Here is a 21,033-nt window from a genome sequence, read left to right as displayed (position 1 = left end):
TCTTTTCCACCAGCTTTGAAAACATAACAGTGGGAGCATCAGGGTGACTCCCCATCACATTATATCTCCCCTGAAGCACTGGGTGGAGGAGGGATTCATTGAACTACAGGGTATGGGAGAGAAGCAGGGGGTAGAATCATAGAATCATAGAATCATAGAGTTGGAAGGGGCCATACAGGCCATCTAGTCCAACCCCCTGCTCAACGCAGGATTAGCCCTAAGCATCCTAAAGCATCCAAGAAAAGTGTGTATCCAACCTTTGCTTGAAGACTGCCAGTGAGGGGGAGCTCACCACCTCCTTAGGCAGCCTATTCCACTGCTGAACTACTCTGACTGTGAAAAACTTTTTCCTGATATCTAGCCTATATCGTTGTACTTGAAGTTTAAACCCATTACTGCGTGTCCTCTCCTCTGCAGCCAACAGAAACAGCATCCTGCCCTCCTCCAAGTGACAACCTTTCAAATACTTAAAGAGGGCTATCATGTCCCCTCTCAACCTCCTTTTCTCCAGGCTGAACATTCCCAAGTCCCTCAACCTATCTTCATAGGGCTTGGTCCCTTGGCCCCAGATCATTCTCGTCACTCTCCTCTGTACCCTTTCAATTTTATCTACGTCCTTCTTGAAGTGAGGCCTCCAGAACTGCACACAGTACTCCAAGTGTGGTCTGACCAGTGCCGTATACAATGGGACTATGACATCTTGTGATTTTGATGTTGATACAGCCCAAAATGGCATTTGCCTTTTTTACCGCTGCATCACACTGGGTATAGAGTAGAATCATAGAATCTGGAAGGGGCCATACAGGCCATCTAGTCCAACCCTCTGCTCAGTGCAGGATCAGCCCAAAGTTCTCGCTGCCAAGGATTATGTAAGGGTTGTTTTTTTATTATCTTATTGTGGGCTTTAAATCTGTAACCCGTCTGGGAGTGGCAGACAAATCAAATAAATAAACACACCTGGCTCATTTTCTAGAATAAAAGTAACTTTTCCCCACAGTCAGTATCTGTACAACTGTCTTTCTCATAGTTATGGAATATCTAAAACATACATATGATCTTGTCTTCTAAAAACAGCTACTTAAACAGCTACTTAAAATTATGGCTTCCTACAGCATATTTTCCAATACATATAGATTTTTAATTGAATGTTTATAGAGAAAGCTTCCCTCACTTTTTAAAATTTCTGATGTGACTTTGCAATGTTTTTGGATTTGGATGCCTTTTAGAAGAATGAGAGGTGACAAGGCTAATCAGATGGTTACCAGTCAATAAAGCAGTCAATAGGCACAGTGATACATCCAACAGCTTTAGACTATTTCCACCCATTTTTGTCTATGTGGAAAGCGATCATGAGTCTTACAAAATCTGCAATGCTTGTCCAGGGAAATGAATGAACTAATTGTACATTTCCACAGCTTCCTGTAACAATGTAGATGCAGAAGACTTACCATCTAGATAGAAGAAACTATGTTGGGCTCTGGGTGCAAAGGAGAAAAGGGTTTCCTTTTGCAGGGAAAGGAAAATATGTCCTTTGGATCAATATCAGAATTATTTTATTAATGCCTGACATAGGCTTAAGACTTCTAAAGACAGTTTCAAACTATATTAGACAGGGATCTCTTCAGAGATATCACCCTCTTTGACTGGGTAGGGAATTTTATTCTGTCTCTCAGACATCTATGCCTTCTCCTTGGCCCAAATGGAAGTCTCTATTTAACTACCCACTTGTTCTTGCCAACTTTCCCCAGTTCTCCTATCTCTGTTAAAACAGCTCTTGGTCAGGGTTAAATTCTGAATGAATACTCCTCCTTAGCATTCAGTTTAAAGTCTCTCTTTGCTCAGCTGATGCTAACCCATCAGATTCCTTGGATCAGCATGTCACTTAATGCTTTCTATTTCTGTGAAAAAATTAAACCTTTACAGTCCTTTAGCTGTTTGTACAACACTTCTACAGTTTTTAAAGAGCAGTCCATCACAACATTCAACAAGTAGCACTGTGTACTATTTTTTTAATTAGAAAGTTAATCTCTACATATATACCACGTATCATTCCATTATATTATTTCATGTAATATATCATGGAGTTCCAGTACACATTTAACTGGCTTATGTGTTTTGACTTATACTTCACCACTTTATATATTCCACTCACCATTTCCAGCTTTTGTTTATCCAGTACCCTGGACTTTTGCCTGTTTTCTCCAAGGAAAGTTTCACTGTTTTCAATGCCTGCTCTCAAGTAAGACTGCAGAAGAATGTGGCCTTAGACTTTATATCATCTACTCTAACTGCTGATGTCTCTAAGCTCTTCCCATATGAATTAGACTCTTATATATGATAATGTCTGTGTGCCAAAACCAGTAATGGAATGTTACGTTCCATAGAATATATCTCAAATGACAACTAATTTTCAAAAAGCTTTTCACTCTGTCTCTCTCTAAACAAATCCAAGCAGCAGCTAATGGATTTATGATCACTTGTTTTTAAAATTGGCTATTCAATCTAGAAGCAAAGCAAAATAACTATTTCACATGTGAAAGCAAATTTAAGTTTTCATTTGTACAAAATTGGCATATACAATCCTGGAAGTTATTTTTTTATATATATCTATTTCAACTTCAGCCTTTGGGGATCCAACTTTCATATATAGGTGTTTCATTGCAAATAAGTGCAGATTAGATTCACAGTTTCAAAATTGTTTTACAGAGCCAAATTAATCAATCAATAATTTTGGAAGATTTAAAAAAAAGAAAACCTAGAAACAGAATGGAAATGCCAATAGAAAAAACAATTTTAAGAAATTCATTTACGGCTGCTAAGGCCAGGGATCAAATGTGGCATGGGATAGGCAGGTAGGAAATTGTGCTTCTTATGAAGGTCAAGACCTAGTATGGGAGTGGTGGTTATCCAGTGTTTGTGGGTGTGTGCTTAGTGCATGTAATTCATGACTCTCAAGAAGCAGGTTTGTTCCCTAAGGTGAGAGTTGCCAATCTGGAGAAGCTGAGATGAAGAGAGGGGTTCAGGAACTTACCAGATCTGTCCTACTCTGGTGCTGATGGGTCTTCTGTCGCTGGGGAGAGTAAGAGTTCTGAGGTCAGAGGCCATTAGTCTGATGGAAATGGATGTAATACCTTAGAAGGCACATCTTTCTTGAGCGATGAACCAATATACTCTCTTATCAAGGAGATACGTTTCTGGTAGTGGTTGATTTGATCATTAGGAATATAGAGAATCCGTGACAGGCGTTTTGACATCATGGTGACTTGCTTGCCTAGTTGGTGTAGCCAGTTTGGTGTAGTGGTTAGGAGTGCAGACTTCTAATCTGGCATGCCAGGTTCGATTCTGCGCTCCCTCACAGGCAGCCAGCTGGGCGACCTTGGGCTCGCCATGGTTCTGATAAAGCTGTTCTGACTGAGCAGTGATATCAGGGCTCTCTCAGCCTCACCAACCCCACAGGGTGTCTGTTGTTGGGAGAGGAATGGGAAGGTGATTGTAAGCCGCTTTGAGCCTCCTTCGGGTAGGGAAAATCGGCATATAAGAACCAATTCTTCTTCTTCTTCTTCTAGTACTGTTTAGATATATTGATAGATAGTGCTGGGGCAGAGTCAGAAGTCATGGTGCCCATTGACACCAATGACATTGGGAAATGCAGTCATGTGGTCCTGGAGGAAAAAATTAGGTTACTAGAGAGAAAATTAAAGGCCAAGACCTTGAATTTAGCATTCTCAAAAGTATTCCTCATTCCATTGGGTTTCACAGGCACAACAGTGAGTGGGAATGTGCTTAGGGCTACTAGGCAGCACCCTCAATTATTGCAAAGACTGCCCAACCAATTGGGGAAGATTATGGAGATCTTATAAGTGAGTTCTGCCTCTTCCATGCAGACATTTTCTGCAGGCTGCTAACCCACCCACTGGCCCTTTGAGAAATCATAGGATTAGCTGGTAGTTTCAGGATCAAGCAGGAGTGTTTGTGGGGTTTGCTTGATTTATGATATGACCGGATTGATAAATTAATTAGGCCTGGTAACTAACTAGATTGACAGTACTAGGACAGGTTGCTCAGGATATATAAGCTAACTAGCAAGCACTCTGAAGGACTAGGTATGATGGAGGACCATTCCTGAACAGTTTACCATTAATTGTATGATTGGTGGTATTGGGAAGAAACACCCATGGGGCTGAACAGCACAAACCAAACTCTTGTCCCTATGACACACTGGGGAAGAGAATGATGCTGGGCACCTTTCAGCATATTTTATATGTTGGCCAGGAAAAACAAGGTCATTGAAACCCCTCACCAGGGTAGAGTTGCCCCAAGTCATAGCATACACAAATTGGCTTGCTTTAGTGCAGCCAACCATCAAAATACATTAGAATATTTTAATAACTTTGGTACAGATCAGTCATTTAAATAGACTTTTTACATCCATGCTGCTGTATCTTGTCTTCATTTGAGGAGGCAAGGATTACCAGTGAGAGAACTGTTTGTTTCAAATATTTTTAATGAATCATCTTGAGTAGACCTAATAGGTTTAATCCAAAGTACTGTGATCAGAAGTCTGCTCATGAAACAAAATTTCCTTGCCTCTTTTCAGATTGAGCATTTACATCCCAAATGCTTGTGCCAGAGCAGTACTGGGCATCACCGGGGGGGGGGGGGAGCAGCCATCAAATGTGTTTCTGATGTTTGTTTTAGCAATTGTCAAACAGAAGAAGATAAAAAGTAGCACATAAACTCAGTTGGCTGTATAGGCAAAGTACTGGATTGATGTCATGCACAGGACCTCATATTGTTGTGCTGATTAATCCTTAAAAGCTACCCTAATCCTAGTTACGAGTTTAAAGTCACTGATGCGAAATACAGTCCCCATTTGACTTCTCAGTGTATATTGAAAGAATGGTAAAATCCTTTTTATCACTCTCTAAGACTTGACATTATTTAATTAGTTGCAGGCATGGGAAAATGATTAAATGGTATTATGGGACAACTAATATACAGTAAATGATCTTGAGCATACAGAGGGAGATTTTGGTGCAAAGGAGGAGAGCGTTCCCCCATGCATACAAACAAATGACCTTCTAGTTAATTTGGGCAAGTGTACTCTTAAATAAAGATTACACTAGTCGAATAAAGATTTTGCAACTGCTCTCTTCTCATACATCTTCAGCATCTTGTCAAGCTTGGTTCTCGAAGCCTGACTGGTATGTAGGTGGTGAAGATATATTTGATCGGGGCTGTGTGAAGCACAATGGATTGTTCATTGGATCCAATATGTTCTAAGGTTCTGCTGGGTCATATCCTACCATTTAGTTTCATTAGCCCCACATGATTGTCCAGTACAAGATGCATTCTGCTGAATCCAGGTGCTCAGCTTAAATTAAATGAGAATCAATAAGTATTTAGGGTTGGATTCAGATCATTTTTTCACATCAGCTGAACTGAACTTTCCTGCCTTCACCTTCCCACTGCAGCCCATTGAACTCTACTAAAAGAAGTTCTGGTGGTATAAAGAATCTTAGGATGTGAGAACTCTGGAGCAGAATTGGGGAAACAATAGAAATTGCCTATTTAGTCTGAATTGAACCTTCAGCCCTTAAAAAGATATCCCCATTTGTCACTATAAAACCTCTCAGTTATATCTCTTTCCAAAGTTCATAAATTTGTTCTAAGTACAAGAACACCACAACTCAAAACTTGTGGTTCTTTTTCCTGTGATTAATAGGCTTTCTAATACTGACTTTCTAATGGTGACTTCAGAAAGCTTCACAAAGGAATGGTCTTTCGAACTCCAGCACTGTATGGGCTATAGATGCAATGCTTTTATCAGCATTTCAAATATTTAATGATAGTGTTGATTATTCCCAAATCTAGCTCTTCTGAGTCCCTTCCTCATGTAGTGAGGTCAACCACAACTGCTCGCTGCAACCCAATGTGGTGATCACAAATAATGGTTGATTCCAGGGCCTATTCTGCATTGAATGATTTTTCCCGCATTCATTCTTACCGATCTCCATTCAATTTGGGCCTGGACATAGTAAGTGATCCACAACAGTTTCCCCAAACCGAAACAGCCCTCAGTCACTTTCACCATCTGCATCTGGGAGGGCTCCCCCACCCAACTGTAGCCCTCCCTAGTGCTTCTCGATCACACCACCCCTCCCCCAGTTTGTGGCAGGCTGCCAGGAAATTTAGTGCCCATCCCACCACTTTAATGCAACCTTGTGCTTATGGGCCTCCCACCCCTTCCTCTCTTCCCCATGCATAGCAAGGTGTAAGGGCCCCGGGGCAGACTAAGCCTTTGAAATGCATAGCTGAGGCCAAAGAGGGGGGGGGGGGTTGCAAGTGCTGCTGAGCTGGAGCTTGGAGGAGAGGTCACCAGAAAACTGAGTTTCCATTTAGACAAAGAATATATAATGTCTCAAGACCCTTAAATAATTTTTTAAAAAAAGAAAAGGCTCCGTAAAATGTATGTTCAGATTAGTGAGCAGAGAGCGGAGAGTAGCATAAAACAGTGAATAATGGAATGATATCAGTCTCTCATCAATCCCAAGCAAAGGATCCAAAGGATAGCCCTTTCTTTTTGAGTCCGCAACTTGACCAATCAGCAAGAGAAACCGTGCTACGTCTGCATTTTAAACACATTTACAACATTGTAAGAAAGTGGGAGGCGGGAGTGCTGGTTAATCCAAAGGCACAGACATCTACACTTTCAGCTATTGGGCCTCCGGAGTGCTTTAGTCGGATATCCCAGAAAATAAGCGCACCCTGATATTCCAGTGAAAAGGTAGGGTCAATGCGGGTCGAGGCATGGAGGTTGCAGATGGAAAATTTCCATAGACCAAAATCAAAATGGAAATCAATTTCAGTGCAGATGGGAGGGATTTAATCAATCTGGGATTGCAATAAAAGCTTCGTGCAGATTCAGCCCAGGTGTCAGATAAATGTATGGGTTTCAGATTGCATGGAACCCTCCATGGAAAATTAATGGTCTGATCCTGTGTGCATGAGTAAGTGTGTTCTAATCAGTCATTGTGCTCAGGACTACTGCCAAAGTGAATAAATTGCCAAGCACCTACAGGCTAACATTTGTTTGTACAAATTATATAGCAAGTCATTTGTAGTGTATAATTATAGATAACAGGGATGGTTCATTAACAATTCACAAATAGAATTAAATAGAATACCGTAGGTATTTTATACATAATGAATAATTCACCAGCCCTCTTGTTTGATATGCAGTGGGATGACTATCACTGTTACTTTTAAATATAGGAACAACTTCCTAGGGATTAAATGAGTGGGTAAGATAGATGATATAAATTTTATCTAAATTTTGCTATTTTCATGAGTAGTCTGTACTCAGTACAGTGAAATAATAATGTCAGAGGCAATAAAATTGATTTTACAGACGAGTAACCTAAACTGAAATACAAATAATTGTCCTGTATTTGAGGCCCAATGTTTTTTTTAATTAATAAAGAACAGCTTTAGGAGGAAGGCAGAAAGGAAAGGCAGGAATTGGAGTACTTAACCTTTTCCTCATTGTGATTTTCCCTCCTGAAATTGCTTTGCATCCAAGATGGCGTGTAACATCAAAATGCCATGTAACATCTTGGGGGAGGGGGGAAAGACACTGCAACTGTGACTCTTTCCACAAGTAACTTTTATCTGAATTCTTTTACTGGTTTAAACAAGTTTTTTTTTAAGTAATTGTTGCAGACAGCTTCTAAATCAAGGTGGCTTCCTCAAATTGTGATAAACTGCAATAAATTAAGGACACTAACTACAGCAGCAACTCCTGTTTTTAGTAACTGTCCCCTCCTGAAATTACTATTTTCTGTGAGAAATTTCTCACAAAATATGCAGATTGTGGAGTTCAAGCTAACAATGCTGAGCAGTCATAAACAAACAGAGAAATACCTGTAATCTACACCAAAGAAGATAAAAATGTTCCCCCACTGAGTTCTTTTACAATTTACTGCTACTGAATGTATTGCTGATTACAGTGTACTAGCTGCTTACCGAAAGATCTAGATCACAGCAGTTCTAAACCATTTACAGAGTAACTGTATAACAAAGGGAAACATCTTGTGCAGTACATAAATGCCAGTGGACATTATTAACATTTAATTTCAAACAAATTTGTTGTTACAGTTCATAACCCTCAGCTCTCTGGAAGAACAGAAGATCAATGAGGAGAGAAAGTGTGATAACAAGCAGTCAGACAGAAGCTAAGAGTTATTGGCAAGGAAGCAGATCAAAGAGGAGAAGATGTAGAATTCATCCTTCCAAATCTGTTTCCCTGGAGGTCAGCAGCCATTATATCACATAATCAACCAAAATAGCTCATCTAGACACACCCTGATCACACAAGTTTTACCTCCTTCCTGTCTGTTTTAACATCTTGGGGGAGGGGGGAAAGATATCCATCTTTGGGAATTTGGATTTTCCAAACTGGTTCAGGAGCAGTGGACTATAGCTAAGGCAGTCCCATCTTTCCTCTGATCAAATTAGCCATCTTGTTTGTTTTTCATCCGTAAATCCCAATGGAAAATAGCCATTTAATAATGATTTTCTGTCATGTATTTTTTTAAATTATTTCCTATCCCTTCAACCACAGGTTGGTAGGATTTGGAAAAGGGACAGGGGATCCAAAACAATAAATTAAGTATTACGACTATTTAAAACATGTGCAAGAAATTGAGCAACAGCTTAAAATCTGTCCATATCAGGAGAAAACAATTTCAAGATAATATAGTTACTAGAACACTGAACATTAGAATTAATAAAAGCTTCCACTATATCTTGCCTGAATTTAACAAACAAGGGACAATGTAACATGTGAGACAGTTTCTATCGCACCAGAAGCACAAAGAACACCTGTTTTCCATCCAGAGAATAGCTTCAAGTCTTCAAAATGCCATGTAATATCTATAGCAGGGGTCACCAACATGTTGGCTATCGTCTCTGAATATGAAGTATTCTAGATAATAATATTAAACATCTTTGTTATTTTATTCACTGACTAGTATAGCTTGTGTATTGTGCATCTGCATAAATATCAATTAATTTTTTAACCTTTTGTTTGATTCTTGGAAGTGCTACAATACCTGTGACTTTGATTTGACACTTCTCCGTCCTGGACTGGGCTTGAGACACCTTGCTTAGATCCCTGACAGGCTAAGAGTTGCTCTTAGGACTTGGGTCCAATTCAGGAATGGTGGCAGTACCATAAAGGGAGTGCATGGGTTTAGCCTGGCTCTCTGGTTTGTCACTTTGACCCTCCCAGAAAGAAATAAGAGAGAGGGGAGTCCAGGGGATTGGTCTGTCCTTCTCTTTCCTTCATTGGGTTTCTACAACACCAGTTTTAATCAGCAATGTTGAATGCTGGACAAAGAGTCTGGCAATGATCATTTTACATATGTGCGCTAAAAGCTGATTATGAAAGCACAATTTCCTGCAGTTTCCTTTTCCCCCTCCCATTCCAGGTGCTTTGTGTACACTTTGCCATGTTCTTAAAGAGGAAAAACCACAGTGACCCATTATGCATGGAAGCAGCCATGCCGGGCTGCTGCCAGGTCCATACACTGTGGTGGAATGCCCCGCTGCTCCTTGCATACGCACGGGGGAGGGAATCCTGTGGCATACATGGACTGCCCCAGTGTAGCGTGTGTGCACGCACAATCCCAGAGCTGGAAATCCTGGTGCGCTGCCCAGCAATATTCACACATTTGCCTTCTTGCACTGCCTCATGGGAGTTGTGGTTATTGGGGAGGGGCTATTTTCCCTCTGTATGATTTTTATCCTGTGTAATGACCAAGAACATCTCTGGCTGGCTGCCTTAACATGTTGATGACTCCATAGCATACAAAGCAACATGCAGAAAATCTGGGGGAGCAGCATTTACAGAGGTGCAAAGATGCTTGACATTTGAAATTTGCAGGCATGGCAGCTGGGTTTCAGTGATGTTTATTCAAACAGTGCAAGTTCAAATGTTGCTAATATTTGTTCCAAAGTTCTCCGCACACCTGCATGCAGCCTGCTCCTATATATGTTGATTCAGTCCACTGAACGTGGTGGGACTTCTTACCCTTATGTAAGTGTGCTAAGGACTGCTGCCTTGGCTTCATAGCACATTGATTTAGCAGGAAAAGATTACTGGTTAAATCCAGGAAGCTTGGCATCCCATGTGTAATTGATAGATAAACTCTGTATTGGAGCTTTTAAAAAAAAATCTGTTTGCTCTTATTTCTCCCTTGGTTCAAATAAATGAACTCATTTTTTTTTCTCCCCAGCGTAACCTCACTGGCTTCTTTCTGTGTATGTTTCTCAAATTACTTTCCTTCCTAATCAGCAAGAGAAATGCTTCCATTGGGGTGCAATAGTACCAAATGTCATCAGCTCAGCAACAAGGGATTTGTTTGAGCCTGTCAGCCAAAGTTATCCATCTAGTCTGTTTGACTAAGGACTTTCAGTTTCCAGAGGACATAATAATTCATACATAAACTCCCTCCTCAAAAAAAAAACCCACAAAAAAACAGATAAGATCTCATATTCTGCATGGTTTGTGTTCAATTTCCTTTAAGATTAATCAGAATTAAGATAGGAAGTTTCATGAAACATAGCCTGTATGCCAACCCTTTGACTTAGGCTGGCATGTCTTTATAGCTCACTAATTTAATGACTTCTGGCTCAGGCTGAGATTCTAGAAGCATTAGTTTTCTGGCAAGACTAAGAGCATTAGAAGCAGATGCAAAGACAGCAAAAAGTGGTTTCTCAATTTAAAATACACTGACATAGCAAAAGAGTTACATTACTACAGGAGCAGTTGCAGCTCATACAGGCTACGTAATCCAATGGTGCTAAAAATCAAAGTTGGTTTATACATGAGGATGCACACCTTGGTCTTGGACAGTGGTTCTTGATGACTTCAATTTTTAATTGTGTGTGGAATTATTATTACACTAGAAAATAAGCCCGCTGTAATCCAAATACAGCGGGCTCTAGGGAGGCTGTGGAGGTAGAGGTGCCAGCGGGGCCAGAGCACCGAGGACAGGTGTTGGCCATCTGGGGAGGCGGCAGCGAGTAATCCTGGCCCGCCCCCCGGCCCGTGGCTTACCGGAGTGCGTGTGCAAGGCAGGAAGCAGAGGCAGCCGGGCTGGAGGGCAGGAGAGAGCTGGTTACTGGAGTCTGGAGACGCTCAGCCCGTTGTGGGTGGCGGCCGCGCCCGCGCATCGAGCCGCACCCGGCTCGGATCGGGCCGCGCCCGGAAGCCACGCCCACGGATGGCCGCGCCCGGAAGCCACGCCCGCTGATCGGGCCGCGCCCGCGAGCCACGCCCACGGATCGGGCCGCGCCGGCGAGCCACGCCCACGGATCAGGCCGCGCCCGCGAGTCGCGCCCGTGGATCGGGCCGCGCGGGCGCGGCCTGCACGGGCGCAGCCCGGCCCTGATTCCCTCTCCCCGCCCTCTCGCAGTAAGTAGCTTCCCGGGCCGCAAGCTTGCGGCCTGGGAAGTTTTTTACTGCGGGGGGGGGGCGGGGAGAGGGAGCTGCGGCCCGGCGCCATGGCCTTCGCGACCCGGCGCCAGGCCGCGGCCCGCAGGTTGGGGACCACTGCATAGACGGCGAGCCAGGTAATGTTGCTTTTCGGGGTTTTTTTTTTTTTTTTTTTTATGTCGGTGTCTCCCCGGAGGTTTCCATTGCGGCCATGCGGGCTGGGAGCCCCCAGGCCGGCTGCTTAATGCGAGGCGTGCCAGGGAATGGTGCGTTTCGTTTTTGTTTTTTTTTGTATGTCTGTTTCTCCTCGGAAGTTTCCTTAGCGGCCATGTGGGCTGGGAGCCCCCAGGCCGGCGGCTTAATGCGAGGCGCGCTAAGGAATGGGGCTTTTCGTCCGTTTTTTTTTTTTTTATGTCGGTGTCTCCCCGGAGGTTTCTGTTGGGGCCATGCGGGCTGGCCTCTCGGGGCGTCAGGCCGGGGGCTCCCTAGCGGCCGGCCTTTTTTTTTTTTTTATGTTGGTGTTTCCCGGGAGGTCTCCTTAGCGGCCATGTGGGCTGGGAGCCCCCAGGCCGGCTGCTTAATGCGAGGCGCGCCAGGGAATGGCGCTTTTCGTCTGTTTATTTTTTTTTTATGTTGGTGTTTCCCCGGAGGTTTCTGTTGTGGCCATGCGTGCTGGCCTCTCGGGGCGTCAGGCCGGCGGCAAAGAAGCAACTGCGAGCCGCGCTGCGCGCGGCTCACAATTGCTCGGGGCTGGGAATCGGAGGGACCAATCGGCAGGCGCTTCGCGCCTGCCGATTGGTCCCTCCGATTGTCTGTCCAGAGGAAGGGTCCAATCTGGACCCTTCCTCATCCCGGACACATCCCGCCTCAGAACGCCTTACCGTTTTATTTAGTCCATGGCGCCCGTGGCGCCACGGGCGGTGTTAAGATATCGTTGGGAGCGTCAAATTTTCTGATTCTTATGCCACCAACTAGGTCTTATTGAAATATTGTATCATTTTGTCTGTTGGTTGGTTGGTATATTGGCCCTCTCAGCATTGCTGACTCAGGGCAGCTTACATCATGATCATAAAAACATATACAATACATGTATAACAATTATAGAATTTAATATTTAAAATCATCTAAAAAGTATCAATCAGCTTGTATGGGCAGACTCAAACAAAATCTTGATTTTTGGTTTTCCGGGGGGGGGGGGGGCGGTATATAGGGAATCCAACAAAGTTTAGTTAAGTGTGTGCATATATTGTACTTGACCACTTTTGAAGACCCTCTCATGAAAATGCTTTTGGTCTATGGTCATACCATGTGCAACCACTTAGACTGTAAGTGTAGTATTGCATAGTCTCTGATTCTTCAGTTGTAATGTTTTTTAAAAAATCTTAATGTGCACTTAATAATAAACATTTGCATTTTAAGTTTAATCTGTTTTGTTGCTCAACCTTCAGGTTCCTGACTTTTCTCAGGTTGAGTCTTTGTTCCCTTTTCATTTTTCATCAGCAGGGAGACTTGCCAGTAGAAAGAGGAAGGGCTAGAGCATGATGCCAGCATCGCAAAGAAAGTGATGTAATCATGGCAGCAGGTGACACACTAGTTTGGGGGCAAAAATATAGTAGAAGCCAGTTTTACCATACAGTTTTGAATCAAATACTAAAGTGTAACCTTAAAATCCCTGACATGATGACATCTTCCCGTGTGATGCTGGCAACATAGCCTGGGCCTTTCTCTTTCTCCTGATAAGTCTTCCCCTCTCCCACCAGTTGCCAGGAGGAATCCGGCAACCCTACCTGCTGCTCACCACCTGACTCTGGCCCAGGGGTAGTCAAACTGCGGCCCTCCAGATGTCCATGGACTACAATTCCCAGGAGCCCCCTGCCAGCGAATGCTGGCAGGGGGCTCCTGGGAATTGTAGTTCATGGACATCTGGAGGGCCGCAGTTTGACTACCCCTGCTCTGGCCAATCAACCTGGCAAGCTTCTCTTTAACTGGTATTCATTGAACAATGAATACTATGCTAATCCCATCTGGTATACAAAACAGTTGAAGACCCATGTTCACTATATACTCACCTCACATTCAGTTTTCCGTGGCAATTCTGAGGAAAACAGGCATAGTGTGCTCCCAACTTGGAAAAAAAAACAATTAAATGCATTTTTAAATAGGATGGGAAATCAGTATTCCCTCTTTTCTTTGTCAAGTGAAGGGAGAATTCCAAAATCCACTTGTATATAGCCCCCTCTCCCAAGAAGGTTAGCCACCCCAGCATATTCCCAAATAATTGTATTTTGGGTTGTACATTCATTGTGCACGATATAGAAATTAGGAATTTTGAGACCAAACCCAATTTGAATGTGTGTTTTCTAACTCTTTCCTAATCCCAGAGGCAAGAATAAGGTTGGATAGTTGTTAGAGTTTTGAAATAAGACAGGACAGACCAGGTTCAAATCCCCAATTGCTATGAAATCTGCCCCGGAAGAGAGGGCACAGGGAGAGTGCAGGGCCAACCCACCTCCAGATAATTCTTTCATTAGGACAGACTTTTCTCATGATGCTCAAGGACAGATGGATAGCTAGGTGAGCTATAATTCCCCTCCTCTCCATACCTGGGACCTACCTAAGGCCAGGTCAGGGGGGAGGAATACTGGAAGACGTTACAGCCTCAGACTCTGACCCGATGCCAAGCTCAGCATATCTTATCTCATAGAGGTGCTGGTGAGGATCAGTTTGAGGGGGGTTGCTATGTACTTCATCCTAGGACAAATACATGTGTTGGATCCTGCATTGAGCAGGGGTTGGGTTTGATGGCCTGTATGGTTGTTTCCAGCACTATCTATCTATCTATCTATCTATCTATCTATCTATCTATCTATCATCTATCTATCTATCTATCTATCTATCTATCTATCTATCTATCTATCTATCTATCTATCTATCTATCTATCTATCTATCTATCTATCAGTATCTCATGGTGGCTCATATCAAGTGATTCTATGATTCTAAAATAATTAAAATAATAGGCACTCTATATATGTTCAGAGGGGCATGATGCTGGAACTACAAGGATATACCAAATGCTGGGAAATCCACCGGTTTTAAGACCAACCAAGTGATGCATAACTATCTGCAGCCTTTCTATTTCTCCGAAACAGCTTCTGTAAAGATACATCACAGAGGATCTGACAATGCCTTTTGGAACAGGCAATGAATATGTTGTGCTGTCAAAGCAAATTTCAGAGGAAGCCTTACTCTTGGCTGTATTAGCAAACGAGAGAGAAGATAATGGAGGTTGTGAAAGGAAATGGAAGCACTGATGTTGAATGCTGGGTTAGTCTTTCTGCTAAATTCACTCTAGATCCTGAAACATAGTCAAAGATAATGCTTGGCCCTGAGTACAGTTTCCCTGGTGAAATATATAATCAGTATTATGATGCAGGAAAATGGCAGAACGGTCTAAATAGGCAGCCTTTGCTTTTGACAGTGATGAATTAAAGAGAGTTTTCCTCTTGTGTATCTGTAGCGCTATCTGTAATGTTACATTAAGAGGAGCACATTTTGATTGTTGTTTCCTATGTTAAGAAATCATCTTTTCTGCTTAGCCACACATTGTAATGCACCAATTAGTGTACCACAGCAATAATTTATCACCTTACATGTTTCTACAGGGGGGAAAAGATTTCTTAACGTATTTCTTGAACTAGATCAATGTCTGTGTACTGAGGGGGGGAAGCATTCTGAGACCAAATAATACAAGAATCCACATTGTCAATTTGCTTTCAGATATTAGCAATTCATTTATTCTTCTCTGGGGAAAAAAAAGCCATTTCACCTAACTTGGCTTTTGTCAATTAGTTTCTTTGACAAATTGCTTTTGTTTCCGCAAGCAATAGCAAAAGCAAAGCAGCTGGGACAGGTGTCAAAAATCTTAGCCATCTGTTGTGCTAATAACCACAAGGCCAGGAATTCCAGGAAGGAGATAACAGGCATTAGGAACGGGGCCATTAGCTTTCTGTTGTACTAAATCTAGATGAGCCTCTAACTCCAATTAGTGTGGAAGCAGAAGCTACCAGTTGCCAAAGTGCTTAGAACCAGAAGGGTGTTTTGTCTTCAGCAATTATGAGGCCAACTTGAGGTACATCTGCAGGCATTCATCACTCAAATGAAGCAACAGAATTGTATTTTTCTGTATTGGCTACATGGCCATTTTCATTTTGCGTGTTCAGCATTGCTTGATTATAATTAAGCTCTTGAAATATCTTTGGAATGTTTCTCCATAATGTTTTAATTATTATTTGACATCTTTGTAAAGACAGGTGTCCATGTTATCCCGGGCTCCTGGGAAGTTTGCCTGGATTCAACCAGGGCCAGGGTCTTTTCAGTACTGGCTCCAAGCTGGTGAAATCAGCTCCCAGAAGAGCTGAGGGCCCTGATGGAGCTCTCTGGGTTCTGCAGGGCCTGCAAGACGGAGCTCTTCTGCCAGGTGTTTGGTTGAGACCGGGGCGGAGACTGGGATTATAAAATCTTGGGTCCCACCCTCCCCTTTTGAAATAACCCCCCCCCCAGACTAACATCACCTGGGGTCATCGACTGGAGCAATGACAATTGAGAACAGCAGAGTTGGAGGTCCGCAGAGGAGTTACATTATTGACTGCACTGCTATCAATTGTATGGGGAGTTTTTATGTTTTATATTTTATGTAAACCACCACGAGCCATCTGGGCTGAGAGTGGTGGTCAATGAATGAATGAATCTGGGGCCAAGGGACCAAGCCCTATGAAGATAGGTTGAGGGACTTGGGAATGTTCAGCCTGGAGAAAAGGAGGTTGAGAGGGGACATGATAGCCCTCTTTAAGTATTTGAAAGGTTGTCACTTGGAGGAGGGCAGGATGCTGTTTCTATTGGCTGCAGAGGAGAGGACACGCAGTAATGGGTTTAAACTTCAAGTACAACGATATAGGCTAGATATCAGGAAAAAAATGTTCACAGTCAGAGTAGTTCAGCAGTGGAATAGGCTGCCTAAGGAGGTGGTGAGCTCCCCCTCACTGGCAGTGTTCAAGCAAAGGTTAGATACACACTTTTCTTGGATGCTTTAGGATGCTTAGGGCTGATCCTGCACTGAGCAGGGGGTTGGACTAGATGGCCTGTATGGCCCCTTCCAACTCTATGTTTCTATGATTCTGTGATTCTATGAATAAATGAATGAATGAATGAATGAATGAATGAATGAATGGATGGATGGATGGATGGATGGATGGATGGATGGATGGATGGATGGATGGATGGATGGATGAATATGCATGGGCAAATGGAAAACATTAAAACTCTAGGGTGGCACAAATTATGTACAGACAGCCAGGAAAAAAACTTTACCCTGGGAATACAACTGTTTTTTTAATTTCCTCTGACAATGAACTGAACTGAAGAATGTACTGACTGAAAGGTATTCAGTTATTTAAGCAAATTTTGCTATCATTAAAGAAAGAAATTGTGACAAGTTTATGAATTATTTATTGTTGTTAGCAATTACCCAGCATTTCTGTTTGTTTCCCACCTGGAGCCTGGCATCCCTGTACATCCATGGGATCCAAAGCCAGGACTTTTCTCCAGGGGACTGATCTCTGTTGCCTGGAAATGACCTGCAAATCCAGGAAATCCCCAAATCCCAACCTCTCCTCTTCTGCAACCTGTCTGCCAGCCCTTTCATCTCCAAGAGCCTGGAGATGAGTTGTTATTGTAGAGTTCCCACTCCAAAAAAACCATGCTTCCCTGGGGTGCTGATCTCTATGATCCAATTCTACAAGATTTCCTGGCCTCAGCTGAAGGTTGGTGATCCCTGGATGAGGAATGTTCCTTGAGGTTTGGAGGCAGGGCCTCAAGAGTCCAAGGGTGGGCAAGAGTTTTGTCATGTAATCAGCCCCAGGAAGGCCACATTGCAGGTTTACATCCTAGAATCTGTTGTATTCCTGGGTGCAACGGGCTTTGCCTCTAGTCTAAAATAATAAAATTGATATTTTTGTCACCTAGCATTAATAGGACTTATGGGCAAGATGAGATATTTCATGACAGATTTTCATATGAAAAACCTGCTAGAGACAGTGAGCTGGCTTGTAATTCTAAGATGTTAGCTCTTCCTTTCCAACAATTTGTAAATCCCAAAGCCTTAAATTAGATTATTTGAATTATATATGCGGGTGAGTCTCTAGACTGCCTTGGATTGCCAAGAATTTGTCATAATACTTGGAATGAGTACGGAGGGCATTACATAAAACGAGCATTAATTGTTCAAAGGCATTCCAGCTTCAGCCCAAGAAATATCCTTCTTTGCAAATTTGCCTGCTTCTGTTTAAGAGGCTATAGAGGTTACTGTAAAGGAAGATAATAAATGGAAAGCTTTCTACTATAAAATGCATCTTCTGCCTTCCATCATTTTCTGCAGCCATCAGAATCCTCTGCCAACTTTCAGATGCATTGTCAGGAAAGCAATCAGCACATTAGGGATCATACACAGGAATGTAGATGTGAATCAGGGTCATGTGATAGTCTAATCTAAAAAGGAACCATTTTATAAGACTATTTTCTGCTCTATGAAGAACTGCAAACACATTAGGAAAATGGATGTTTAGGTATTCTTTTCATGTCTGTTACAGTTGAATACGCTGTCTCTTTTTCAGACTGATGGATGTGCTATATCAAATTATTGGGGTTCCAGCTTGTCCTGAAAATATATGCATTCAGGGATCCATTGAGGGTTGCCAACCTCCAGGCAGGTCCTGGAGATATTCAGGAACTACAACTCATTTCCATATGACAGAAATCAGTTGTCCTGGAGAAACTGCTTCGGGAGTTGGACTGTATAGCATTATACCCAGAACTCCTCCCCTTTCCCAAAATCTTCCCTCCCCAGGATCCACTTCCAAATATCTAGGAGTTTCCTATCCCTAAGCTGGCAGCCCTAGAGATGTTCCTAGCATTGTTCCACCATGTCCCTTATTTACAACATCTTCCAAAGGAATATTGCACTCTTCTAAATCTATTGATGTTAATGGGCTTTTCAAAGATAATTTAGGATTGGATTGCATTGTTAGTCATGATGAATATTTCTGGGGACATATAACACAGCTAAATATGGATATGAACTGGCTCGCAAATGAAGCTCTGTGATTAATTTTGGCTGGTTTGTGGTTTGCGAACTAAAGTTTGTGGCATGTCAGCCAGCATGAACTTTCCAAATTTTCAGGCAGTTAATGGACAGTTCACGTAGTTCCTAATGAATGGATATATCCACACTCAGTCAAAATATTTACCAAACTACTTGAAAAAGCCCTCCCCCCTTTCTTGAATTTGTTACTCTGTGCTTTCAGAACAGTCCTTCTAAGCTTGTGATGCTGGGTTCTGCTGGGCTGCAAAAATTCCCACACATCTTGAGATTTTACTGCTGAGATTTTCTGGGTTGGCCTTACTCCTATTGAGTTTGCACTGCCACTGCGGCACTGGTTTATTTTAGCACCAAAAAGTTCATGATGGCTTGTAGCCTGAACCAGGCATGTCATGAACCACAAAACAAATTAACATTTTCCCAGTTCATGTCCATCTCTAAACAAGACATGTATAGACCAGACATGTATAGACCAAGTCCCAATGAATTTTATGGATAGAGCCACAACTGACAATATAAACCTGGTGGGTTTTTTTTCCCTTCATTTCAGTGCTGATGGAGGAGCTTCACATTATAAAACTTAATTCCTCTTTTCTAGAAACCCCATTGATAGTCACTACTTATTCATTGAATCAACATATTATTAATTTCTTTTGGTGCCACCTTCAGGAATATGTAGAATTTCCAAGTGCAAACTATAGGCTGGATCCAGACACATTTTCCACCTATGAAAAAAGAGAGAATGGGCTCCCCTTGGACCACTAAAAGATAATGCTGGGGTACTACATCAACAAAAGCCATGTGGGAGAGGGGCTATTGGAAGGAAGGGGATTGACCAAAACTGAGAATCAAACTTGGCTGAATCCAACTGTTACATCATTTTTGTTATATTAAAAGCAACTGCTAGAGAATGCAAACAGTCCTTAAAGTAGGGTGAATAAAGGGAAGCACTTCTCTCTTTTACTTCTCTGCATCAATCTCCTCTAGATGTTTTTCTTTCTTTATTTGCTGACAGTCACAGCTGGGATTTTCTCCAGCCTTTGGATGCAGGGCTAGCTAGCTGCACAATCAAGACAAGTAGCTGATAGTTGAGTTTGCTTCATCAGATGCATAAAGTGAAACTACAGTCAGTAACTGTAGCTACACCCCTAGATATAGAGGGGTGTTCTCCATCTTTGGAAATTTTTAAACAGAGGCTGCATAGCCATCTGACAAAGAGGCTAATTCTGTGAAGGCTTAAGAGGGTGGCAGGTTGCAATGGATGAGCGATAGGGCTGTGAGTATCCTGTATAGTGCAGGGAGTTGGACTAGATGACCCACGAGGTACCTTCCATCTCTATGATTATATGATTCTGTAATTCTATGATATAGCACAGATAAAATGTCACAACATGTAAAAGATCTATTTTGTAACGTTTTGATGCAAGAGTCTAAAATAAGTACAATGACCATTTGCAACAACCATTACGGTGTATGTTTAAGGCCTGGCAAATAGAATTATTATAGATAGAAGATAATTCAATGAATAGTTATGCTACATTATGTTTATTATTCTTTGGAGCATTCACAAAACTCTTCTTTTTTCTTTATTCAGAAAGAGAGCAATTGTGAAGCTGATTAAAATGCAAGTATATCATCTTGCTATGCCCACATTCTGTTCTGTTTGGAAATAATTCGGGGGGGGGGGGGTTATATTGTAGGCATTCTTTGCATGAGATGACAAAATATCCTGAAACTCCTATCTACAGATGAAACAGCAGCTGCAATTTTTTTGAGCAGAAAGGAAATAGCTAGCAGAGGAAAGATTAACCTCGGTTTCCCCACTAACATGTCTTCTGCTTTTAATTATACCTCAAGCAGTTGCATTTCATTTCTAAAAAATAAATCTGCCAAAAGTAACAGAGAACACCATGCAATAAGTAGCTTCATTCTAAGGCAGAAAGTTAATGCCTCCCCAAATTCAACGCATTCCTGTGTACTTGTATCTTGTTAAAAATTCATGGGGAAAAGAGGTTCAGACTTGTGTTTCATCTTGTTCCTGGTGTTGTAGCCACATCTGAATGTTTCATGTATGGCAGTACATGGTGCAACTAGAAAAATCCATTCCTAGCAGGTAAAGAAACAGATGCACCAATATATTAGGATGTCCCCTGCGCATCACCCCTAATTGCAGTTCATAGTTTAGCTTTCATCTGCCAGCTGTCAGTCCATTTGACATGACTCATATTTAAGCTGACTTCCAATTTTTTTAAGCCCATATTCAATACTTAATCAGCCTGGATGTATGGATGGTGCCTGATAACATTGATTCTAATATTGTTGTGTACATTCTGATCCCATCAGATATAGCAGGTTTTGGGTGATTTGGTGTCCTTTAGG

Source organism: Paroedura picta, chromosome 10 (assembly GCF_049243985.1).
Source record: "Paroedura picta isolate Pp20150507F chromosome 10, Ppicta_v3.0, whole genome shotgun sequence".
Lineage (NCBI taxonomy): Eukaryota > Metazoa > Chordata > Lepidosauria > Squamata > Gekkonidae > Paroedura > Paroedura picta.
The sequence above is the reverse complement of the archived record's forward strand: the minus strand, read 5'-3'. Positions refer to the sequence as shown.